Raw genomic sequence first — 17,054 nt, 5'->3', positions numbered from 1 at the left:
ACCTCTGCCGACACATATTCCGACCTTAGCTGGACAGTACATACGGGCATGTCACTCTCAGACAATAACCCACATACTCTCATCTTACCCCTGCCAGCTAACCGTCGATTATTCCCAATCAGGTTTCTCGTAATCAAGCTCTGATTAGCTCCGGTATCTCTTAAGATACCAACTTCTACCTCAGGTTGGCCTCCTATACTGATCCAACCTTTACTCATGAACGGTCTATACCTCTCGTTCACTAAGTTCACCTTCTGTGGTTTGTCTCGGAACACATTAGTATATTTACTTCGGGGGTCACACATGGCCAGGGTCACAATTCTCTTGCCCTGCCTACAATCTCGCATCACGTGACCCAATCCATTACAACTGTAACACCTCACCTGGGAAAAGTCTCTTCTATATGTACCAGAGTGGCTCTGACTTTGTCCACTCGTAGTGGAGTTCCTCGGGCCAGGCACACTACCTGCACTCTGTGGGGCTTTACTGGACTCTTGATTTCCTGGACAACGATTAGTTTCTCGTTTAGCTCCTCCATCTTCACTTTCAGATGAAGTGCGCTACCTACTCTTCTGAGTTTTAGGGTACTTACTTTTATCTGCCCATTTATCAAAATTTTTCTCACCCCAGACTCTTCTGGGTCTCTCATAATTTCTTCCTCCCCAGACTCCACTGGATCTGCCATTGCTGCATCTCGCCTCGCTTCTCACTCTGTTTTCCCTCAAGCTCTTATATGCTTCGGTAATCATATCCGCTCTATCTGCGGCATCTTTCACCTCCTTTATCCCTGCTTCTTGGATCTTGAACTTTGTTTCGGGATGCATCATCTCCAAGAACTTCTCCATGACCATCAGTTGCTTCAGGTCAGCGTAAGATCCAACTCCAGCAGCCTCAATCCACTTCTGGAATCGTCTTTCCAGATCTCTTGCTGTCTCAGCAAACGTACATGCTCCAACTTTGATCATCTCTCTAAAGCGCTTCCTATAAACTTCTGGGGTTAACTAAAACGAGTGCAATATGCTGCTCTTTACTGTGGCATAATCCTGGCACTCTTCCAGTGACACTTGGGTGTATGCCTCCCTGGCTGCACCGGTCAATCTTAACTGGACCAGCTGGGCCCATTCCTCCTGTGGCCACTCCTTGATACTGGCTACTTTTTCAAAATGCTCGAAGAAGCTCTCTGCCTCTTCAGGAACAAACAAGGGAATGTCCTTCTCCCTAACCCTAACATCTGGTGAGTGTGATACCTGGGTGGTGCTCTCTGGCAACCCATGTTCAATCCTTTGCTCTGCCAAGATTCTATTCGCTTCTATCTGCATTTGTTTTGTTCTCTCTTTTTCTTTTTCGACTTGGGCTTTTTCTTTCTCCTGTTCCAACTCCAGTTCTCTTATTCTGGTTTTCTCTTTTTCTTTCTCCACCTCTAGTCTTGCTTTCTCTACTTCCAGCCTGGTTTTCTCTTTTTCTACTTCCAGCCTGGTTTTCTCTTTTATCTGGAGTTCTAATTTCATCTTTTCCAGCTGGAACTGTCTCTCCTTGTCCTCACGCTGTTGCTGCATCTGGAGCTCTAACTGGAACCTCTCCAAGCTCCTATTCCGGCTACTCCTGCTACTGGGGCTACTCCTGCTGCTCCTACTTGATCCCTGGGATCTCACTTCATCCTGCCCATCATCCTCCTTTCCACTTTCAGCTCCTTTCTGGGCTCCTTGTTCTGCTGCTTCATTTTTGGCTCTTAACTGCCTCAGGATCTCATCCTTCATCCCAGCTACTTTAGATGCTTTCAACCAGATGCCACATTTTTCTGCTATTTGTTTCAATTGATCCCTCATGCAACCTTCCAAGTCCTCAGACTTGCCTGACTCCACAAATGCTTGCACCTTATCCATCTTGTCCTGTGAGTCTTCCCAAGAGAGAGGATATACACCAGCGGTCACGCAGTTTATTTCAGCAAGGGTGTACAAATCCACTCTTGGACAGGGTGTGGGTGTGTCAGTTCACTATCCCGGACAGGCCCCCAATTTATTATAGTTGGTGTTGGTTGGTGTCGTCGTCGTTGTCGATCCTTCTCTATGGACAACCCAACCCACAACTCGGTAGAGTGCTTATACCTCCCTAGGAGATCACCCTTGGCGCTTCTGGCTCTTGGAGAGGGGCTCAACGTCACACGTTTAGGGGATGCGGCTCCAACACTTAGACTCGTTGTCACGTGCACACACCCACTCGAGCCGCTGTGACTCCCCACTCTCTCCTTAGGTGATATGATCTCCTCAATCCCCTTTTGACTTATTAGTATTACCTTCTACCCTGTCCACAGCAGTGGTTCTTGGTTCTTTCTCTCTCTCCTTCTTTACTACCTCCTGGGAAGCCTCACTAGGACAAGGGCAAACACCGGCAAATTGGGATACATTTACTGGACAAAGCACATACACAATACATACACACATACAGTAATAATGAATCCTATACTCTATACTATTACCATCAGGTTGCACCCCAACACCATCAGAACTCTATTATCAGCTTATCAAGTGGTATCCTATCTCCTGGTTCACCACCTGATACTATCAACCTCCTCAAGTTGATCAAGTCTACATACACTGTTGCACCATCAGCAGGAGAATATATATATGTATCTATAAATGTGTACAAAGAAAATCAGCATTTGAATGCAATAACATATATCATTATAAATATTCCTTGATACACAACAATGATCAATCGATCACCCTATCAGTCCTAGAACGCATACATCGGTATGTAATCCAGCCTACGCCTGCAACTCTAAAGTTAAGTATAAAACACTCCTTGACATAAGAATGCAAACAGTCGCTCACCTCTCACTGCGTCTTGCACGCTAATGACAATCAAACACCATCAACTTCCTACAAGTAATCCACCAGAACTTCCCTTCCACCTCTGGAAGTTCACTACCCTGATCTTCAGGTTCTTCTGGGCTTAACTACCAGGATCTTCTGCAGCTCCTCCAGGCTGCTATCATGAAGTTTCCTTGAGCAACTACGGTGCTTCACCCTTCTGCTAGGTTCCTCCACAGCTCTCTTGGCTGCTACACCATGAAGTTTCCTCGAGCAACTATGGTGCTTCTCCACCTCTACAGAAGCACGTGACACTCCTCTTCACTGCTGCTTCTCTTCACAGCTCGAGGTCCTCTCCTCCACTACCTTGGAGTCTCATCAACTACTTCATCTGTGCTGGCTTCGAAGTTCTCAGCAACCTCTTCCCCAAAGACAAACCTGCAACCCATCGACACTCCAATAAAAATGTTTCCCCTCTAACACATAAACAAAAATAATCACACAATATGTTTGCCTCAAACCTCTATCTGTCCTCTACATACTGTGAGAGTGAACTCCCCCGTTTTGGGCGGGTCCATACTCCACCTCGCCTGGCGGCGGTCCTCACTCGCTGGGAGGGTCTTCCTCCGTCAGGAGCCGGGCTCCCTCAGTCGCCTGCCAGCGCTCAGAGGGGACGGACGTCGCTCCGTGTTCCTTCCTCTTCACTCTTTTATTTCAGGCTTTCTACCTTATTAAAACATGTCTAACTTATAAATAAACATCGCTACTGTCGCTGGGCACACGACCAACTACAAGCAATCACTATGAACTGGCTTATATCATGCTTACCACAGATCTTCTAGTCGAGGGCGCTTCTCCCTCTGACAAGCTTGGTCAGGGCGCTTCCACGGCCCACAATAATGCCTCTGGGCGATTTAATAAACACTTCGTCGACCAGGACTTGAGACCACAACGTTCCCAGCTCGGTTCCACAGCTGGCACGTCTACACACTTCTCTTCTCTTCGAGATATATCACTAGGGGTTCCCTTCTGGCGGGAGCTCGAACGGAGCGCGGCTTTTCCCTGCGATGTCTGGCACTCAAGTGAGGTCAAAGCCCCTCCAGAAGCGAGCCTCACGCCTCCAGCAAAATTTCCACATCTCCTAGCCAGTCATTTATCTATTTTCTTCTTCATTGCCCATAATCTCAAATTGTTATACATATCCAAGCAACTATTTTACATATGCGTTATCACCTCAATATTTGCTAGACCTTCTAATCAGGTCAGGCTTGATGAATAACTCTCAAGGAGGGAGACTCGTTTCTCCTGCAGGCTGAGATCATAACAATATATATATATATATATATATATATATATATATATATATATATATATATATATATATATATATATATATATATATATATATATATATATATATATACATATATATATATATATATATATATATATATATATATATATATGTCGTACCTAGTAGCCAGAACGCACTTTACAGCCTACTATGCAAGGCCCGATTTGCCTAATAAGCCAAGTTTTCCTGAATTAATATATTTTCTCTAATTTTTTTCTTATGAAATGATAAAGCTACCCATTTCATTATGTATGTGGTCAAATTTTTTTTATTGGAGTTAAAATTAACGTAGATATATGACCGAACCTAACCAACCCTACCTAACCTAACCTAACCTATCTTTATAGGTTAAGTTACGTTAGGTAGCCGAAAAAGTTAGGTTAGGTTAGGTTAGGTAGGTTAGGTAGTCGAAAAACGATTAATTCAGGAAAACTTGGCTTATTAGGCAAATTGGGCCTTGCATAGTAGGCTGAGAAGTGCGTTCTGGCTACTAGGTACGACATATATATATATATATATATATATATATATATATATATATATATATATATATATATATATATATATATATATATATATATATATATATATATATATATATATATATATATATATATATATATATATATATATATGTCGTACCTAGTAGCCAGAACGCTCTTCTCAGCCTACTATGCAAGGCCCGGTTTGCCTAGTAAGCCAAGTTTTCATGAATTAATTGTTTTTCGACTACCTAACCAAACCTAACCTAACTTTTTCGGCTACCTAACGTAACCTAACCTATAAAGATAGGTTAGGTTAGGTTAGGTAGGGTTGGTTAGGTTCGGTCATATATCTACGTTAATTTTAACTCCAATAAAAAAAATTTGACCACATACATAATGAAATGGGTAGCTTTATCATTTCATAAGAAAAAAATTAGAGAAAATATATTAATTCAGGAAAACTTGGCTTATTAGGCAAATCGGGCCTTGCATAGTAGGCTGTAAAGTGCGTTCTGGCTACTAGGTACGACATATATATATATATATATATATATATATATATATATGTCGTACCTAGTAGCCAGAACGCTCTTCTCAGCCTACTATGCAAGGCCCGGTTTGCCTAGTAAGCCAAGTTTTCATGAATTAATTGTTTTTCGACTACCTAACCAAACCTAACCTAACTTTTTCGGCTACCTAACCTAACCTAACCTATAAACATAGGTTAGGTTAGGTTAGGTAGGGTTGGTTAGGTTCGGTCATATATCTACGTTAATTTTAACTCCAATAAAAAAAAATGACCTCATACATTATGAAATGAGTAGCTTTATCATTTCATAAGAAAAAAAAATTGAGAAAATATATTAATTCAAGAAAACTTGGCTTATTAGGCAAATCGGGCCTTGCATAGTAGGCTGAGAAGTGCGTTCTGGCTACTAGGTACGACATATATATATATATATATATATATATATATATATATATATATATATATATATATATATATATATATATATATATATATATATATATATGTATGTATATATATATATATATATATTTTGGTAGCAGTCTTTCCTGTAGACATATATTATTAAATATGACCGAAAAAGTAAGATTAATAATTCTAACACGAATTTTCTCAATCTTTCGTACATTACGCTTCACTGTTGGAGGTAAATCAAAAATCACTTCTCCAAAATTCATTTTTATTTCTAGTCTGACGCGACACGGGCGCGTTTCGTAAAACTTATTACATTTTCAAAGACTTCACAAATACACAACTGATTAGAACTTACGTCTCTCTGATATTATATCTACATTTGAGTGAGGTGGGAAGGATGATGTGGCATTAACACAAGACAGAACAGGGGATATTAATAGGGTATTAAAAGTATCAACACAAGACAGAACAGAAAACAATGGGTATTGAATAGAAGTGTTTGTAGAAAGCCTATTGGTCCATATTTCTTGATGCTTCTATATTGGAGCGGAGTCTTGAGGTGGGTAGAATATAGTTGTGCAATAATTGGCTGTTGATTGCTGGTGTTGACTTCTTGATGTGTAGTGCCTCGCAAACGTCAAGCCGCCTGCTATCGCTGTATCTATCGATGATTTCTGTGTTGTTTACTAGGATTTCTCTGGCGATGGTTTGGTTATGGGAAGAGATTATATGTTCCTTAATGGAGCCCTGTTGCTTATGCATCGTTAAACGCCTAGAAAGAGATGTTGTTGTCTTGCCTATATACTGGGTTTTTTGGAGCTTACAGTCCCCAAGTGGGCATTTGAAGGCATAGACGACGTTAGTCTCTTTTAAAGCGTTCTGTTTTGTGTCTGGAGAGTTTCTCATGAGTAGGCTGGCCGTTTTTCTGGTTTTATAGTAAATCGTCAGTTGTATCCTCTGATTTTTGTCTGTAGGGATAACGTTTCTATTAACAATATCTTTCAGGACCCTTTCCTCCGTTTTATGAGCTGTGGAAAAGAAGTTCCTGTAAAATAGTCTAATAGGGGGTATAGGTGTTGTGTTAGTTGTCTCTTCAGAGGTTATCAAACCTCTGAAGAGACAACTAACACAACACCTATACCCCCTATTAGACTATTTTACAGGAACTTCTTTTCCACAGCTCATAAAACGGAGGAAAGGGTCCTGAAAGATATTGTTAATAGAAACGTTATCCCTACAGACAAAAATCAGAGGATACAACTGACGATTTACTATAAAACCAGAAAAACGGCCAGCCTACTCATGAGAAACTCTCCAGACACAAAACAGAACGCTTTAAAAGAGACTAACGTCGTCTATGCCTTCAAATGCCCACTTGGGGACTGTAAGCTCCAAAAAACCCAGTATATAGGCAAGACAACAACATCTCTTTCTAGGCGTTTAACGATGCATAAGCAACAGGGCTCCATTAAGGAACATATAATCTCTTCCCATAACCAAACCATCGCCAGAGAAATCCTAGTAAACAACACAGAAATCATCGATAGATACAGCGATAGCAGGCGGCTTGACGTTTGCGAGGCACTACACATCAAGAAGTCAACACCAGCAATCAACAGCCAATTATTGCACAACTATATTCTACCCACCTCAAGACTCCGCTCCAATATAGAAGCATCAAGAAATATGGACCAATAGGCTTTCTACAAACACTTCTATTCAATACCCATTGTTTTCTGTTCTGTCTTGTGTTGATACTTTTAATACCCTATTAATATCCCCTGTTCTGTCTTGTGTTAATGCCACATCATCCTTCCCACCTCACTCAAATGTAGATATAATATCAGAGAGACGTAAGTTCTAATCAGTTGTGTATTTGTGAAGTCTTTGAAAATGTAATAAGTTTTACGAAACGCGCCCGTGTCGCGTCAGACTAGAAATAAAAATGAATTTTGGAGAAGTGATTTTTGATTTACCTCCAACAGTGAAGCGTAATGTACGAAAGATTGAGAAAATTCGTGTTAGAATTATTAATCTTACTTTTTCGGTCATATTTAATAATATATATATATATATATATATATATATATATATATATATATATATATATATATATATATATATATATATATATATATATATATATATATATATATATATATATATATATATATGTATATATATATAATATATGTATATATATGCTCTCGTGTGTGTGTACTCACATATTTTGTGCTTGCGTGGGTTGAGCTTTGGCTCTTTGGTCCCGCCTCTCAACTGGTGTACAGATTCCTGAGCCTACTGGGCTCTATCATATCTACATTTAAAGCTGTGTATGGAGTCTGCCTCCACCACATCACTGCCTAATGCATTCCATCCGTTAACTACTCTGACACTGAAAAAAATTCCTTCTAACTTCCCTGTGGCTCATGTGAGTACACAGTTTCCACCTCTGTCCCCTTGTTCGCGTCCCACCAGTGTTGAATAGTTTATCCTTGATTACCCGGTCGATTCCCTGAGGATTTTGTAGGTTGTGATCATGTCTCCCCTTACTCTTCTGCCTTCCAGTGTCGTAAGGTGCATTTCCCGCAGCCTTTCCTCGTAACTCGTGCCTCTTAGTTCTGGAACTAGTCTAGTGGCATACCTTTGGACTTTTTCCAGCTTCGTCTTTTGCTTGACAAGGTACGGCCTCCATGCAGGAGCCGCATACTCCAGGATTGGTCTTACATATGTGGTGTACAAGATTCTGAATGATTCCTTACACAGATTCCTGAACGCTGTTCTGATGTTAGCCAGCCTCGCATATGCCGCAGACGTTATTCTTTTTATGTGGGCTTCAGGAGACAGGTTTGGTGTGATATCAACTCTTAGATCTTTCTCTCTGTCCGTTTCATTAAGTACTTCATCTCCAATTTTGTATCCTGTGTCTGGCCTCCTGTTTCCACTGCCTAAATTCATTACTTTGCATTTACTCGGGTTGAACTTAAACAGCCATTTGTTCGACCATTCACTCAGTCTGTCTAGGTCATCTTGTAGCCTCCTACTATCGTCCTCAGTTTCATTCCTCCTCATAATTTTTGCATCATCGGCAAACATTGAGAGAAACGATTCTATACCCCTCTGGGAAACATTTACATCCATCAGAAACAGTACAGGTCCAAGGACTGACCCCTGCGGGACTCCACTCGTAACGTCTCGCCAATCTGAGACCTCACCCCTCACACTGACTCGTGGTCTCCTGTTGCTTAGGTACTCCTTTATCCAATGGAGTACCTTCCCTTTCACTTCAGCCTGCATCTCCAGCTTTTTCACTAGCCTCTTGTGTGGTACTGTATCAAAGGCTTTCTGACAATCCAAAAATATGCAGTCTGCCCACCCTTCTCTTTCTTGCCTTATTTTTGTTGCCTGGTCGTAGAATTCAAGTAACGCTGTGAGGTAGGACCAGCCATCCCTGAACCCATGTGTGTACTCACCTAGTTGTACTCACCTAATTGTGCTTGCGGGGGTTGAGCTTTGGCTCTTTGGTCCCACCTCTCAACTGTCAATCAACTGGTGTACAGATTCCTGAGCCTACTGGGCTTTATCATATCTACATTTGAAACTGTGTATGGAGTCAGCCTCCACCACATCACTTCCTAGTGCATTCCATTTATTAACTACTCTGACACTGAAAAAATTCTTTCTAACGTCTCTGTGGCTCATCTGGGTACTAAGTTTCCACCTGTGTCCCCTTGTTCGTGTCCCACCCGTGCTGAAGAGTTTGTCTTTGTCCACCCTGTCAATTCCCCTGAGAATTTTGTAGGTGGTTACCATGTCTCCCCTTACTCTTCTGTTTTCCAGGGATGTGAGGTTCAGCTCCTTTAGCCTTTCCTCGTAGCTCAATCCTCTCAGTTCCGGGACGAGCCTGGTGGCATACCGCTGAATCTTCTCTAACTTTGTTTTGTGTTTAACTAGGTTTGGACTCCAGGCTGGAGCTGCATACTCCAGGATTGGTCTTACATAAGTGGTATACAGGGTTCTGAAAGATTCCTTACTCAAGTTTCTAAAGGCAGTTCTTATGTTGGCCAGTCTAGCATATGCCGCTGGTGATATTCTTTTGATGTGGGCCTCTGGGGACAGGTTCGGTGTGATATCAACCCCCAGGTCTTTCTCTCTATTTGACTCTCTCAGGATTTCACCTCCCAGACGATACCTTGTGTTCAGCCTCCTGCTCCCTTCGCCTAATTTCATCATCTTACACTTTCCCGAGTTGAACTTTAGCAGCCATTTTCTAGACCATTCCTCCAGTTTATCCAGGTCATCTTGTAGTCTCTGTCTATCTTCATCCGTCTTGATTCTTCTCATAATTTTTGCATCATCAGCAAACATTGAGAGGAATGGGTCTATACCCTCCGGAAGATCGTTCACATATATTAGAAACAGGATGGGTCCAAGTACTGAGCCCTGTGGGACTCCGCTGGTGACATCTCGCCACTCTGATGTCTCCCCCCTCACCGTTACTCGCTGTTTCCTGTTGCTTAAGTACTCCCTTATCCACTGGAGCACCTTCCCTTTTACTCCTGCCTGTTGCTCCAACTTTCTTAACAGCCTTTTATGGGGTACTGTGTCAAAGGCTTTTTGGCAATCCAGGAAAATGCAGTCGGCCCACCCTTCTCTTTCCTGCCTAATTTTTGTTGCCTGATCATAAAATTATATTAAACTTGCGAGGCACGATTTACCATCCCTGAACCCATGTTGGTGATGCGTTACAAAGTTATTTCCCTCCAGATGCTCTACGAGCCTTTTCCTCACGATCTTCTCCATCACCTTGCATGGTATACAAGTTAAGGAAACTGGCCTGTAATTCAGTGTCTCTTGCCTGTCACCCTTTTTGTATATTGGGACCACGTTAGCTGTCTTCCAACTTTCTGGTAAGTCTCCTGATTCCAGTGACCTATTATACACCATAGAGAGTGGCACACTTAGTGCTTCTGCACCTTCCTTTAGTATCCATTGTGAGATTCTGTCAGGCCCAACAGCCTTTGTCACATCCAGCTCCAGCAAACACCTTTTGACCTCATCACTGGTGAGGTAAAATTCCTCCAAGGTTGCTTGGTTTGCCGCCTCCTCATTTAGTGCAGGGGCTTCTCCTTGTTCTATTGTGAAGACCTTCTGGAATCTCTAGTTGAGTTCTTCACACACCTCCTTGTCATTCTCTGTGTATCTGTTCTCCGCTTTTCGCAGCTTCATCACTTGTTCCTTCACTGCTGTTTTCCTCCTGATGTGGCTGTGGAGCAGCTTTGGTTGGGTCTTGGCTTTACTCGCGATGTCATTTTCAAACTGTCTTTCTGCTTCCTTCCTCACTCTAAGGTACTCATTTCTGGCCCTCTGGTATATCTCCCTGCTCTCTGGTGTTCTGTTATTTCTCCATGTTCTTTTACTCAGTTGCTTCGCTACCTTGCATTCCTGGTTGAACCATGGTTTTTTCTGTTGTTTTTCGTTTTTCTCCTTTTGGACGGGGATAAACCTGTCTGCAGCTTCCTGGCACTTCTGGGTGACAAAATCCATCATGACCTGCACATTCTTGTCTCTAAGTTCTGTTTCCTATGGTATTCCCCTGAGGAAGCTCCTCATCTCGTCATATTTTCCTCTTCGGTAATTCAGTCTTTTTCCCTCTACTCCCATCCTTGGATAGGTTATCCCTACCTCCACCAAGTACTCAAAGGTCAGTACACTGTGGTCACTCATTCCTATGGGGGCTTCAACTTTGACTTCCCTTATTTCTAACTCATTCAGGGTGAATATCAAGTCGAGTCTAGCTGGTTCATCATTGCCTCTCACTCTTGTGGGTTCCTTGACATGCTGGCTCAGAAAATTCCTTGTTGCCACTTCCAAGAGTTTAGCTCTCCACGTATCTGCACAACCATGTGGGTCCCCATTCTCCCAGTCTATCTTTCCATGGTTGAAATCGCCCATGATTAGGAGTCTGGAGCCATTCCTGCAGGCAACTGAAGCTGCTCTCTCTATTATATTAATGGTTGCCATGTTGTTCCTATCAAACTCCTGTCTAGGTCTTCTGTCATTTAGGGGAGGGTTGTAAATGACTGCCACTATTATCTTAGGTCCACCCATTGTTATAGTTCCTGTTTTGTAATCTCTGAATCCGTCACAGCCCGGAATTTCCATCTCATCAAAACTCCAGTCCTTCCTTATCAGCAGGGCCACTCCTCCACCTCCTCTCCCTTCCCTCTCTTTCCTTACTATATAGTAGTCCTTTAAAAACACAGCGTCTGTTATGACTCCTGACAATTTTGTTTCTGTTAGTCCTATTACATCAGGGTTTTCTTCCTGCACCCTTTCTGCCAGTTCACTTGCTTTATTCGTAATCCCATCAATGTTTGAGTACATTACCTTGAAGCTCACTTTCTTATATCCAATTTCACTCTCACACCCCACAAGTGTAGGAAGTTGTTATATGGTCATTGCTACTTGGGTAGGCTCCTCCTCCTGTGAGGTAGTTTCCAGGGTAGTGTGTGTGTGTGTGTGTGTGTGTGCGTGTGTGTGTGTGTGTGTGTGTGTGTGTGTGTGTATGTGTGTGTGTGTGTGTGTGTGTGTGTGTGTGTGTGTGTGTGTGTGTGTGTGTGTGCGTGCGTGCGTGCGTGCGTGCGTGCGTGCGTGCGTGCGTGCGTGCGTGCGTGCGTGTGTGTGTGTTTGCGTGTGTGTGTGTGTGTAGAGTCTTAATATAAATACTAAGGCATTCTCGAGTCTTTATTAACACAGTTTATATATATACATTATTTACGCATAACTATTTGCGCTTGTGCAGGCGATGAGTCACAATAACGTGGCTGAAGTATGTTGACCAGACCACACACTAGAAGTTGAAGGGACGACGACGTTTCGGTCCGTCCTGGACCATTCTCAAGTCGATTGTGTGATTGTGTGTCACAATCGACTTGAGAATGGTCTAGGATGGACCGAAACGTCGTCGTCCCTTCAACTTCTAGTGTGTGGTCTGGTCAACATATTTGCGCTTCTTGATAGGGGGAGTTATGATAAATAGGTCAGTATCCTCTGAAGACTCCTCTTGAATTTTACGCTTGCTAGGATTTTTGGCAGAGGGAGGTTTGGGTTTTTCTAATGGCGAAGTCAGTGATGGTTCTTCTCCTTCGATGGTTCCGTCGTCGAAGGAAAATGAGCTTGAGTTGTCCAGGCTGGAAGGATCTTAGCTGGGTACAGGCACAGCCGGTCCACTTTCCCCAGCGATTGCAGCACACACGATGATGAGGTTGCAGTGGCGCCTCCTGAGCGCCCTCTGCAAATTCACCATCATCTCCCGGAAATTTGACATCCAGTCATCTATTGAGTCACGAGTTGCACCAATTCCGTACGGGAGGACGAATTCGATTATAATCCTTGGAATTCACCACCACCCTCCCCAGAGTAGTTAGGGAGGCCTTAAGCCAGAATCTGCGATTCTGTGCTGTGTCCAGAGCGAGACCTGGAGTGTAATGTCTGTCACTACTGCGAGCCATTTGTTCCCTGGCAATGAGATTACTCTCAATCGGGTGGCCCGCGCCGAACGTCGAGATGAGTGCGGCAGTACCAGGGAAGCGAGCCCTCATTCGGATCCGAGTCCATATGATTCGTTGGGAGTGGGGCTGGTCTCACCACAACGTCACCGGGGGAGTCGCGAGATGCACCGACTGCCCTGTTTACATAGGAAAGAGGCGTCCGTTCAATTGCAGCGTGGGGATAGGCGCGCCAGAGTGCAGAAGCGAGTCCATAGGGGCGTACTATAGTTGCCGGGAGCTCGTACTCGAGGATGTCTTGACGACACAGGAGTTCGACGTCGAGGACGTCCCCCTCTATCACCTGCAGTTCGGACGAGAGTGACATGATGGCTGGGGGGTGGAGAGAGAACTGTTCGCTGGTTCGAGTGTTAACACCACGGTGTGAGCCTGGGCTTAAGTATACGGCGGTGGCAGTAGGGGATAAGAGGAGATGGTGTGTGGCGGGGGGAATAATGGGGAAAGTTCAAGGCCCCTCCTCCTCCTCCACAGGTGTAGAGAAACTTTCATATAGGCCTCGGGACACTTCAAACGATGTGATCAGATCACGGCACCTGAAGGTTAATTGTTCCATTCTTCGTATTTCAGCCAGAATTTCATCTTGAGAATAAGAAGCATATTTTTGACTGGCCTCGTTAAAGGAATTAGAAAATCGTTCTGTTGAAGCGCTCGTCATGTATCGGTCATAGGCTTTCCACAGAGCCGAAATTACACTACATTTGTGACTCACATCAGAGTGATAACTTTCTGTAGTCACGAGTCTCTTCAATATTAATAATCTGGTCTTTTCTTCCACAGCAGCCAAATGGGATGTTTCCTCCATGATAATTCTTCAGTAACTAATTTGATATATAACTTCTATTGGTGTTTAATAGGCCTCTCAAACTGGCCCGTCCACAACTGCACCCCCTTCCAGCTGATGCCTCGCACGAAGGTCGACTCCATTTGGACGTATTTCAATAATGTTCGTACATCTGACAACTCACTTTTTTTTAATTGAGCCTTAGAATGCCCCAATTTTTTAATTATATCCAAAATATTTAAATTCTGTACGGGGCTTAATAAATTTCCCCTCGAGTCCCAGACAATATCAGGATGGTCTCTGAACAGTTGAATTAAAGACTTAACGTAAGGAAGTTCGGCTACCTTGCAATGAACGTTAATTAAGTCATCTAAACTGAGCACCTCCCTACTCCCACTTTTTTTTGTGATATATACAAGAGTTGTTACATTCTTGTACAACATTCTTGAACATTCTTGCTTCTTCTGTTCTTGTCCATGTCCTTGTTGGGAGTCATGAATACCTGCATTTCAGCAGGTAATGGCTCTGTATTATTTGTTTTCTTTACATTGGCGCGGCGGGGGAAAAACTTTCGCGCCGCCTCAGAGGGGCGCTTTCAGGCGCCGTCCCAGAAGGGCGCTTTTTGCTGGCGCGGGCGGGCTGTAAGGTGCGGGCATGGGCGCGACTCGCGACCTTACGGGTCTTCCTACTTTCACTAGGAAAGGTGGTGTTGTTGTTCTCACTGGGCACCTGTAGGCTTAAACCACCGACTCCATCGTCTTTGTTAATTGGTGAGGTCAGGTTCCTGGTAGCGTCAACAGCCGCAGTTTTGTTTGCTTTAAAAAGATACTTTTCTGCAGCTGCCCGTGGAATGAGGCAATATTCTCGCACCATATTGCGTACCTTTATTTTATTAGAGATGTAATTAATGACACAGCAAGAGGGAGTAAGGCCGCTAGTATTGCCCCACCCTTGCGAGACGTTAGTATAGATTTCTTTACGTGTAATGGAGTCCTCTTGCGAGCAACAGAACATATGTCGTTTTTATCAAGGTCTTAATAAGTTTATCGCGTTTACGACGTGATAAATTAGTGAGAAGGAACAATAACTCGTGGTGTTTTTCAACGAGGGACTGTTCCCATGCTGGCATTATTTAGAATAATGATATCGTGAGATTTGACCCACGAATTAGAAGTGGCTGGATATCCTCGCCAGTTCACATAATATTCTCGCTGTCCACCGGCAGTTGTCCTGGACCTGAGAATTCTTACAGGAAAATGTTCAGGCAATGTGACGGCTATCAGTTCCTGTTCGTAAAATAGACCACTAATAACCTCACCGCTTAAATCTCCGATTTTATAGGCGGGTACACGTTGTTCCGTGTTCAACTCTAGCACTTTAAAAATTTCCTTTGTATTTTGTGGCCAAAAACTTTTGTGAAATGTATTTCTCCGTTTTGCTAATCGTACATACGTTCCAACCTTCAAACACGGACTAATGGGAGAGTGTGAAGGGCTCTTGTTTATATACATCGTTTTAAACTATCTCCGAATATCGTCAATCTTACGCAGGTTGTGAACAACTTGTGGAGTGCTTTTTATTATTCTGTGATATGTATTATTATAAACGTCCACGACTTTCGAGAGAACGTCTAAATATTTTAAAGAATTAGCTTGAGTCATATAACGGTAAAGCTTATGCTTCAGTGTTCGTATGGTACGCACCACAATGCTCGCTTTCATATCAGAGAAAACACTGAATATCATAATGTGTTTTTTATTTAAATAATTTTGGATAGTTTTATTATAAAACTCCGTCCCCCGATCGGTGAAAATCCACCTCACTCCTCGAAATTCTGGTTTTTCTAATATATTACTTAACGCCCGCAACATATGTTTGGAATCTTTTTTTTAATAAAGTTTCAACGCTCATTAAACGTGAGAAAACATCCACACACACCAACAGATATTTGACATAATTATTATACTGCCGTAAATTGCAAAAATCCCCGAGGTCACAGACAATAATCACACTTGGTTTGGTGCTCAAAATTTTCGACGGGGGAAACGCACCCTATTTTCTCTGTGAAGAGTAAATGACCTCTCACCTCGAAGAAATTCTTTCGTGTCATCTAGCGTAATGCTAGAGTCTATCATTTTCGATTGGTGGAAAAGTTTTCATACATTGCCAGTGAAACCAGCCGGTGATGAAATGTTATTAAATTCACGCTTGAGAGCCAGCCTCTTAAGTGGCGTTAGAGTCATGGTGTCGCCCGCTCTCACCAAGTGTACACAACTTCGCACGGGCCCTCGTCGTCTATGCGAGATCGCTACTGCAATACTTCAGGCGCCGTTAAATCCAGTAAAAGATAACAGTAATTATTCTCTATAGTTGCTCAACGATAAATTTTCACAAATTCGTTCACAGTATCTCGCCCGAAAATCTGTCTTCACAAAATTTCAAGTTGACTTAGGTCTCTTTGTTTCAGCAAAATATAATGACTATAATTCAAACATATCGTTCTGGCAAATTTTCCCTGAGGAAACACATTTTGACTCGCTAAAAGAGCAGAAATCCCATCGTGTCTGAATCGAATAAAAATATTGGCAATAATCTGAATTTGAACAGCTTCAGGAAACAAATCTTTAATTACACATATTATTGATTCTTTCGTGTAAGGATTCTGAAAGTCTGCTGGATTGATCAAACCCTTAATAGGCATAATAGTGTCTCGTAAAGTGGCTATTTGCAATAAGGGATGAAAAAAGTTATCCACACTTGAAACTATAATTTTGAAAAATTTATGTCGGTATTTTAAGTACAATTTAGTAATTAAAAAAGTTTTGCCACTATTAGTGAATCCGGCCATCAATACCCGCGCAGGCTGTTTAAAGATGTCTATGTCATTTTCAGAAACGACCATACACTTCTCCATAATCTTAATTACAATGCTTTATTAGTGGAAGCACGATATATAATATATATATATATATATATATATATATATATATATATATATATATATATATATATATATATATATATATATATATATATATATATATATATATATATATATATATATATATATATATATATATATATATATTGTGACGATAATCTCCTTCAAG

Source organism: Procambarus clarkii, chromosome 59, assembly GCF_040958095.1.
Source record: "Procambarus clarkii isolate CNS0578487 chromosome 59, FALCON_Pclarkii_2.0, whole genome shotgun sequence".
NCBI classification, from domain to species: Eukaryota; Metazoa; Arthropoda; class Malacostraca; order Decapoda; family Cambaridae; genus Procambarus; species Procambarus clarkii.
This window is presented reverse-complemented; position numbering follows the sequence as displayed.